Source organism: Pinus tabuliformis, chromosome X (assembly GCF_031772625.1).
Source record: "Pinus tabuliformis cultivar Carrire ecotype Pingquan chromosome X, CPIR1, whole genome shotgun sequence".
Lineage (NCBI taxonomy): Eukaryota > Viridiplantae > Streptophyta > Pinopsida > Pinales > Pinaceae > Pinus > Pinus tabuliformis.
Genome location: NC_142308.1, coordinates 384036233 through 384044915, shown reverse-complemented (window position 1 = coordinate 384044915; position 8683 = coordinate 384036233). Strand labels below are relative to the sequence as shown.

Sequence of the window (8683 nt, the reverse complement as noted above, 5' to 3'; positions counted from 1 at the left end):
AATAGATTTAAGTTAGAGTAGAAAACATTTACAAGTTAGAGATATATTATTCCATGGATGTAATCATACCTCCAGGAGTCAGGTGGAGCGATGTAGAGACTTAGTCCCAGAGTTGCAAAGATTTGGGCAAGGTACATAATAAAGGAGTAGCAGTTGCAATATACTCTTCTCATGGATCATTACCCTTAATTAAATTTCGATGTTCAATCCCACACCTTAAGTGAAATGTCACTTAGATTTACTTTAACTAAATATTTTTGTTAATTAACTTTGATAGAGATATTTTATCATGAATGTTCTTCTTGAGATAATAATCATCATTAACAAGAAAACATATAGTCTCGAAGAAACATTTCATTGTGCAACTGTTTCATTTTAAAGTCCCGCAAAACACAATATACCTATTTTTCTCTTTATTATTACTTTGAAATATGTTTTGTCATATATATGCTTAGGAACTAGCCATAGGCCATTTAGCTTTTTTTTTGTACTTCTAAAACAAAATTATTATTTTTTCTATTTTTCTTTTACGTATTAGTTTTGACCACAACTAGTTAGTCTTTTTAAGTCTTCCAACCAATGAAAAATTGGAATTAAAAAAATTACTTTATCTACAATATTGTCATAAATAGTACATTTTACAAAACATTATAATAAACTATAACAACTTCTACAAATTTTCCAAAGTCAACTAAGTTTATTGCAAGAGTTGATTAAAAGACAAATTCTATATTCTCTACTATGGTAGAAACTAATAACACCACATCTAAAAGAATTTAGAATTTAACCAATATGTTTATATCATTTTCCTTAATCTATTATTATTATTATTATTATTATTATCCTTTTATATTTATCTATATAGATTATATTATCTATTGAGAGAATGTTAATATAATTATTTGATTAAAATTGTATGTTAATAACTTTATTACAAATTGAAGTTTCATTAAACATTTTTATCTTCTTTTATATCAATATTATATTTCATAAAGATATAATTAAATCTAAAGATTATTATAATCATTAAAATATAAAGAATATTATCTTGATCAAAACATAGTTTCTCAAAATTCATTAAAACATAATTATTATTCAAAATATTATAATTTCATAATTTCAAATATTTAAAGTTATAATATTCATATATTTACGTCGATATGTGTTCCTCTATGGGCTTGGCCTGGGAAAATCTAGCGAATTAGAGAGGTTTATTTTTTTCATCCTCTTTCCCATGTGAATTTGACACGTTCTACCTCCTCACACACGTTATTATGTGACTTGAGAAACACCTTCACCCTCCTTTTTAGTGGGTTTCTTCGACCCACAATCAAGCCCTGTACTCTCTTCTTGTGTTTATGTGTGCGAGTTCCACGATTTTTCCTCATGCGTTCAAGGCTTTCACCACCATTTCTCCTCCTTCTAATGTGAATTTGACATGTTCTACCTCCTCACACATGTCATTGTGTGACTCGAGCAATGCATTCACCCTCCTTTTCGGTCAGTTGCTTCGTCTCAAGATTGAGCCCTGTAATATCTTCCTTTGTTTTTGTGTGTGAGTTCCACCATCTTCCCACATGATTTCAAGGCTTCCACCATCAGTGATAACCATTAATTGCCTCCTTATGCGCATGTCATGCCCAATGTCGAATAGGATCAGTGCAAGCAAGTCGGGCATTGGTACGGGGCCAGCAACTTTGCTTGTAAATGTTATAAAAGTAGCTCAAGAAGAGCTCTACAACTGGAGGGGCTCGGGGATGAGCATAATGGAGTTGAGCCACAAAGTTAATGAGTTCACTTCTATTATGTAAAAGGTTTAGTGTAATCTACGTGATATTCTTAGGATTCTTGCATATTATGAGGCCCTTTTCCTTCATGGTGGGGTTTCAACATAATTTTTTTATTTGTCATTGGATGAGCATAATGGAGATGAGCCACAGAGGTAAGAAGTTCACTTGGATTATACAAAAGGTTGAGTGTGATTTGCATGAGATTCTTATCATTCATGCAAATTATGAGGTCATTTTCCTTCAAGGTCATGCTTCAACACACTTTTCTTGTTTGTCGTTAAAATTATGTAGTGTAGAAGATACAAAAAATTATATTTTGACTGTATCATGGGTTGACAAGACCTTCAAAGAAAGTTAAAGGTTTTACAAGACCAATATATATTGGTCTTGAAAGGCTACAAAGCATACGAGAATACCCTCTAAGGAGGAAATCCAGTTAAACCCTAATTCAAAATACTTGCATATTTATGCCAATGTCACCATTCGTGGTGTTGAGTTTAAGAAATACCCTACGCCCAAAGGGGACACTACCTCTCTGGTTGTTGACATATCCTCCAAATTTTGTTCCAAGCTTATGGATGTCTCTAAATTTGGGTTCGTCTATGATGGATTTGAAAAAAACATAGGGACAATAGGTGTAACTATTATTATAATAAAAAATTACCTCATTGGCAATGCTCAACAATGCACCCCCTCATGTTGGATTACAAATTTCACACTGAGAACAAGTATTTGTACAACACCCCACCTTTATTTACAATATATAAGTGTGGCTTGGTCTTTGAGGATCTCCTTACATGGGGGATTAAGCGAAATAGAGAAGAAAAATGTTTAGAAAGGTCATATTTTCCATGATGCGATCGATGTGAGTAATGGGTTCTATCGTTTCCTAGTGGAAGAATCAGTCAAGTCTCTGATTAAATCTCCATGTACACTGAAGAAGTCTTAGCTTGAGAGATGTGGTTTTAACAAATAGCGGTTTGCTTACAAATGTTATAAAAAAAACAAGCTCAGGCAGGGCTTTACAACTGGAGGGGCTTGGGGATGAGCATAATGGAGATGAACCACATAGGTAAGGAGTTCACTTTTGTTATACAAAAGGCTAAGTCTGATCTGCGTGAGCTTCTTAGCATTCCTGCAAATTATGAGATCCTTTTCCTTTAGGGTGGGGCTTCAACACAATTTTCTTGTTTGTCGTTAAACTTGTGTAGTGTAGAAGATACAACAAATTATATTGTGACTAGATCATGGGGTGACAAGGTCTTCAGAGAAGGTCAAAGGTTTTTCAAGGCTAATCTGGCTTGGTCTGGAAAGGCTACAAAGTATACGAGAATATCCTCTAAGGAGGAAATCTAGTTAAACCAAAATACAAAATACTTGCATATTTGTGCCAATGATACCATTCATGTTGTTGAGTTTGAGAACTACCCTACACCCAAAGGGGAGACTACCTTTCTGGTTGTTGACATGTCCTCCAACTTTTGTTCCAAACCTATGGATGCCTCTAAATTTGGGGTCATCTATTTTGGAGCTCAAAAAAACATAGGTCCAATAGTGGTAATCATTGTTATAATTAGAAATGACCTTATTGGAAATGCTCGATAGAGCACCTCCCTCATGGTGGATTACAAAATTCATGCTGAGAATGAGCCTTTGAACAACACCCCACCTTTCTTTAAAATCTATATGTGTGGCTTGGTCTTTGAGGATCTCCTTGCATAGGGGGGATTGTGCAAAATAGAGAATAAAAAATGTTCAGAAGGCTAAGATTCTCTATGATGTAATTGATGTGAGTAATGGGTTCTATCATTGAGTAATGGAAAACACAATCTCATCTTTAATAAGTGTGCCATTTACACTCAAGAAGTCTGAGCTTGAGAGTTATTTTATCAAATAGGACTCTTCTTGCAAATGTTATAAAAAAGCTCAGGTAGAGCTCTACAACTTGAGGGGCTCGGGGATGAACATAATTGAGATGAGCCATAGTGGTAAGTTGTAAGGAGTTCACTTCTATTATACAAAAGGCTAAGTCTGATCTACGTGAGCTTCTTAGCATTCCTGCAAATTATGAGGTCCTTTTCCTTTAGGGCGGGGCTTCAACAAAGTGTTCTTATTTGTCGTTAAACTTGTGTAGTGTAGAAGATACACAAAATTATATTGTGAGTGGATCATGGGGTGACAAGGCCTTCAGAGATGGTCAAAGGTTTTTCAAGGCCAATATGGCTTATTTTGGAAAGGCTACAATGTATACAAAATACTCTCTGAGGAGGAAATTCAATTAAACACAAATGCAAAATGCTTGAATATTTTTGCCAATGAGACCATTCATGGTGTTGAGTTTAAGAACTACCATGTGATCAAAGGGGACACTACCTTTCTAATCGCTGACATGTCCTCAAATTTTTGTTCCAAGCCTATGGATGTCTCTAAATTTTGGCTCATCTATGCTAGAGCTTGGAAAAGCCTAGGGCCAATAGGGGTAACCATTGTTTTAATAAGAAATGACCTTATTGGAAATGCTCAACAAAGCACCCCCCTAATGTAGGATTACAAAATTCACATTAAGAACAAGTATTTGTACAACATTGCACCTTGCTTTACAATCTCTATGTGTGGCTTGGTGTTTGAGGATCTCCTTACACAGGGGGGTTTGAGAAAAATAAAGAAGAAAAATGCTCAGAAGGCTAAGATTCTCTATGATGTGATCGATGCAAGCAATGGGTTATATCATTGCCCAATGGAAATGTCAGTCGGGTCTCTGATGAATGTTCCATTTACACTTGAGAAGTCTGAGCTCGAGAGTGATTTTATCAAATGGGCAACAAGCAAGGGCATGTTGCAGCTTAAGGGGCATACATCTGTGGGAGGAATGAGGGCTTCAATTTATAATGCAATGCCATTGGCAAGTGTGGAGAAACTCGTATCATTTATGAAGGTCTTCCAGGCTAACCATTAATTGAGTCTGACAGAATTCGTGGTCTCAAATCTGCAAGGCTATTTATCGATCTGCTCTTTTATAATTAGTTAGTCTGAATTTTTTTTCATGCAATGCATATATTGAGTGTATCTTCATAGTTAGTTTGAGTTTTATTACTCTAAGTTGAAGAGTTGAGAGTCTAAGAATCTCAAGAAGATTTTGGGGTGGGGAAAGTCCAGTTGATGAATTTAGGAATTGTAGTACTGGTAGATCTTCTGAGGAAATATTTGAAGAATCTTCTATGTCTACCTGGTAATAATTTTAGTTAATTGATTTGTTAATGCTGCTCTGGCCCAGTTTATATCCTATTTGCGATTCTCAGTGAAATATTATTTTTCTAGTTTCATATAGAATCTAGAGAATTGCATGTAATAACCATGTAGTCTTAAAATTACATGTTAGAAAGAAGAAGCCGTGCTATCTTGTCTCTAATATGATCTATGGAGTTCTTACATAAATTTATTTTACATGTTGAATACTACACTTCTTCTGGTTAGTGAGGTGTTACATTGCAGAGTTTGAACTTTTTTAGATTTGTATTTATAGAAGTGAGTTACTTCTTGTAGATTCATTCTATTACATCCTTTTTTTTCATGATTTGGTTCTACTATATGCTTGCAAACAGCATAAAGGAGATCACATTCAATTGAGGGTGACTCATGAGTGGGAAATTTAGCACTTTTGTTGAATCAAAATATTTTTATCATATGAATAATTGGGGATGTGTGAGATACCCAATTTACAATAAAACTCCATTATACTTGATGTAAAAACTGTAATACTACATATGGTGCATTCCTTTTTTTATTTCTTTTTTTTAACAGTATGAATATATTTATAATTAGCATATTATGTTTTTTTTTTCCATATTTCAGTTGAACTGTATTTGGAATTAGTGCTTCCTCTGTTGAGTGTTCAAATTAAACTCCATGATGAATGATCCAGTTCATTTATAGTCTAGACACACATTACTAAGTCTAGATTATATAGATCTTGATACACATATATGGTCCCCTCAACTATATGAATATCTCTTGGTTCAAAGTTATCATAACACAAGGTTGTCCCCTATCATTGATTAATGTTATAGCTTAGAACCATGTATAACCCTCACTCTATTCAAGACTTTTATTAGGCACTACAGTTGTCCCACACCCTCCACCTCACCTCCAATCCACTCGCTGCACATTTCCTTGCCCATGTGAACTTGGTACTATGTCACATGGTCTTCACCATGACCTAGGCATTGGAAATTCAATGGCCCAGATCCTTTGCCACTCATCAATGGCATAAAAACTCCCAATCAAACCCTATTTCTTTTCCCTATCTACCATCCACTCATTTGGTTTTGTTGCTCTGCCACTAGAGCTTAAGGCTCTACAACAATGAAATGTGACCTCGTATGCTACTACCATTACATGCATTTTGTGTCGTTGTCTCGTAATGCAAGGTGTCTAGCTTGATCTATCACCTATCAACTAGCTTAGGTCTGTCTAGTATTAAGGTGGCTCGACATGCCACTCCATTCCTTCGTTGGCTCTTACCACTAGTGAAGGATATTTAGTGGGGAATGACAAAGGTCATACATACTAGTTTCATTCGCACGAAGTAAAACCATCCCTTGCCACTCTCTAGATTTTATTATTATGAGTTGTAAAAAGAAACCCATTGTATTTAGTATTGTTCTAAATACACTCTTACACAGGAATGGAGGTGAAGGCTTTCCACATTGCTTGGATTGGGGCTTTAACCAACTTGGAGCTATTCTCTTTCGAACAACTACACTACATCTAAGGTAATGTTCCTTATCTTTGTTTCCATGGATAGTTTGTTTACCCATTCGAGTGTTCATAATCGCCAACATTAATTTTTTGGGGATTTTAATTTTTTGGTTCCACTGCAGGAGTAGGAACCTCTGTTTCGTGAATATTACACATGTAACATCCTCCTTCCTCACTCCTCCATCGTACTATGCATATATTCTCTTCTACTACAGATTAAAGTTACTTTCTAACTAGGAATTTTTCTGTCTACTGTGCCTTTGAATGCCAGTGATATAATCACAACATTTCTTTAGCCACACACTACTATTTCCCTAGATTTGGTGAGTCATAATAGTCATTCCTTTACTTCTGGGTCAATTAACTTGTCTGAATAGTCCCTTTCAGGAATGGATTACCATCGTTGAGGGGATGGGAAACAACAAAGGCTTTTTTCTAGGCTCGCCCCACTATTTCCAATTTGGGACTAACGGTTATATGAAATTCATTTTCTATTCAAGATGTATTTTAGTCTCAGAAGGATAAAAAGCCAGACACATTCTTAGACTCTCATGTGTATACACTTGACTGAGATTTTATAGTATATTTAAACCTTTATTCAATGGAATTTTTTTTTCTTTACTACTGGTGATATGTATGCATGCCATATTCAATAAGGAAAGTACTAGGAAGTTGTGAAACTGATGGAAAAGTTACTTTTTACGGACATTACAATATTGTCGACCTACATTAAGCATGAATCTCATTCTCTATTTTGTTAACTTGAATGATTATTTAATATTTCATCCATGTTTTGAAGTTGCAATAATTATGAATCATACTCTCAGTTTTGTTAACTTGAATGATTATTCAATATTTCCTCTATGTTTTTAAGACTTGCAATAAGATTGAATCTCTCTCTCTATTTTGTTAACTTGAATGATTATTCAATATTCCCTCTATGTTTTGAATATGATTATTGTACCAGAATTGATAGTGGGTTTGTTCTCACATTTTCTCCAATGTTGTCCCCTACAAGCCCAAGATAAAATTTAATATTTTTATCTACCTTTGTATATGTTGTAGTATTGTGATTTAAATGTGAAATTGCAGTTCTATGACTATGGGTATGACTATGCATATCCTTTTATAAAAATTCTTCTCTTATTTAGTATGCTCTTGGCTTGTATATTGGTAATCGATGCGACTTCATTTCTGAGTCTACTTTGGTCCTTATTTCCCAACCCTCATTGCTAGTAGCGTTGTTTTATGTATATTAATCAAAATATCATGCAATATAATCTATATCTAGTACATAACTGCTCGGTTCATTGTGCTTGTCACTAAATTCTATAATTTGAAATACAATCATTAACTTGATATTTTCGAAATATAAATTCTTATATTATGTAAATACTTTGTGACAAATCTAGCACTTATTTTCTGCTTGTTAATTTCATTTTCTTGTAAAGTAAAACTAGATTGAATTCATTTCAATATGTTTTGGTTGCCAACTAGATTATGGTTTGAATAGGATAACTTAGTGGAATTTCTATTGATTCAACCTGACTCCTTTGATCTTAACTGCATCTGCATAACTGATAATATTAACCCCTAAGGAGGACACTTTCCCTCCATTGCAGGTTTACTCAAAATTTAAAATCTACTCCAACACATCAACTTCAAGTAGAGACGTGTAGGATCCCCCTTTGGGGTTTCCCATTAAGCATTACTCCTGGTTGTCGCGACCTCACATTGGCCATGCTCATCCGAAATGATCCAGGTGGGTATTGGTGTCCACCCTCCTATTCCACTTGGATCCCCAACACTGTCTCTTTTATTTTTTCAGTTTCCTTAATTGTAGCATAGTTTACTATTTTTGGAAACTTTTTGGGTCCTGAACTTCTGGAGCCATTTTGATTCCCTAAACTATGTTTTTAAGGAAAATGGAGACACTATAAATATTTTAAATTGGAAGCCAATTTTCTTTTGGCCTACTCTTAGATATATTCGAAACGAGGTATTATGATAGCCAAACAGAGATTGTATGCCAAAGTTATGACCCCATGAAATTGATGTACCAATTTACCGAAATGGGGCCCACAATTTTGGTGCTTCATCTCCTAGGGTTAGGTTTCTATATGTTTAGGGTTTTC

At 34.7% G+C, this 8683-nt stretch overlaps 3 pseudogenes; all 3 read left to right on the top strand.

Annotated features, from left to right (window-relative positions):
• Positions 1 to 1643: 1643 nt before the first annotated feature.
• LOC149140140 (phosphoserine aminotransferase 1, chloroplastic-like) lies at positions 1644 to 2766 on the top strand (annotated as a pseudogene).
• A 29-nt stretch (positions 2767 to 2795) lies between these two features.
• LOC149140139 (phosphoserine aminotransferase 1, chloroplastic-like) lies at positions 2796 to 3687 on the top strand (annotated as a pseudogene).
• A 24-nt stretch (positions 3688 to 3711) lies between these two features.
• On the top strand, positions 3712 to 4746 carry LOC149140138 (phosphoserine aminotransferase 1, chloroplastic-like; annotated as a pseudogene).
• Positions 4747 to 8683: the final 3937 nt, after the last annotated feature.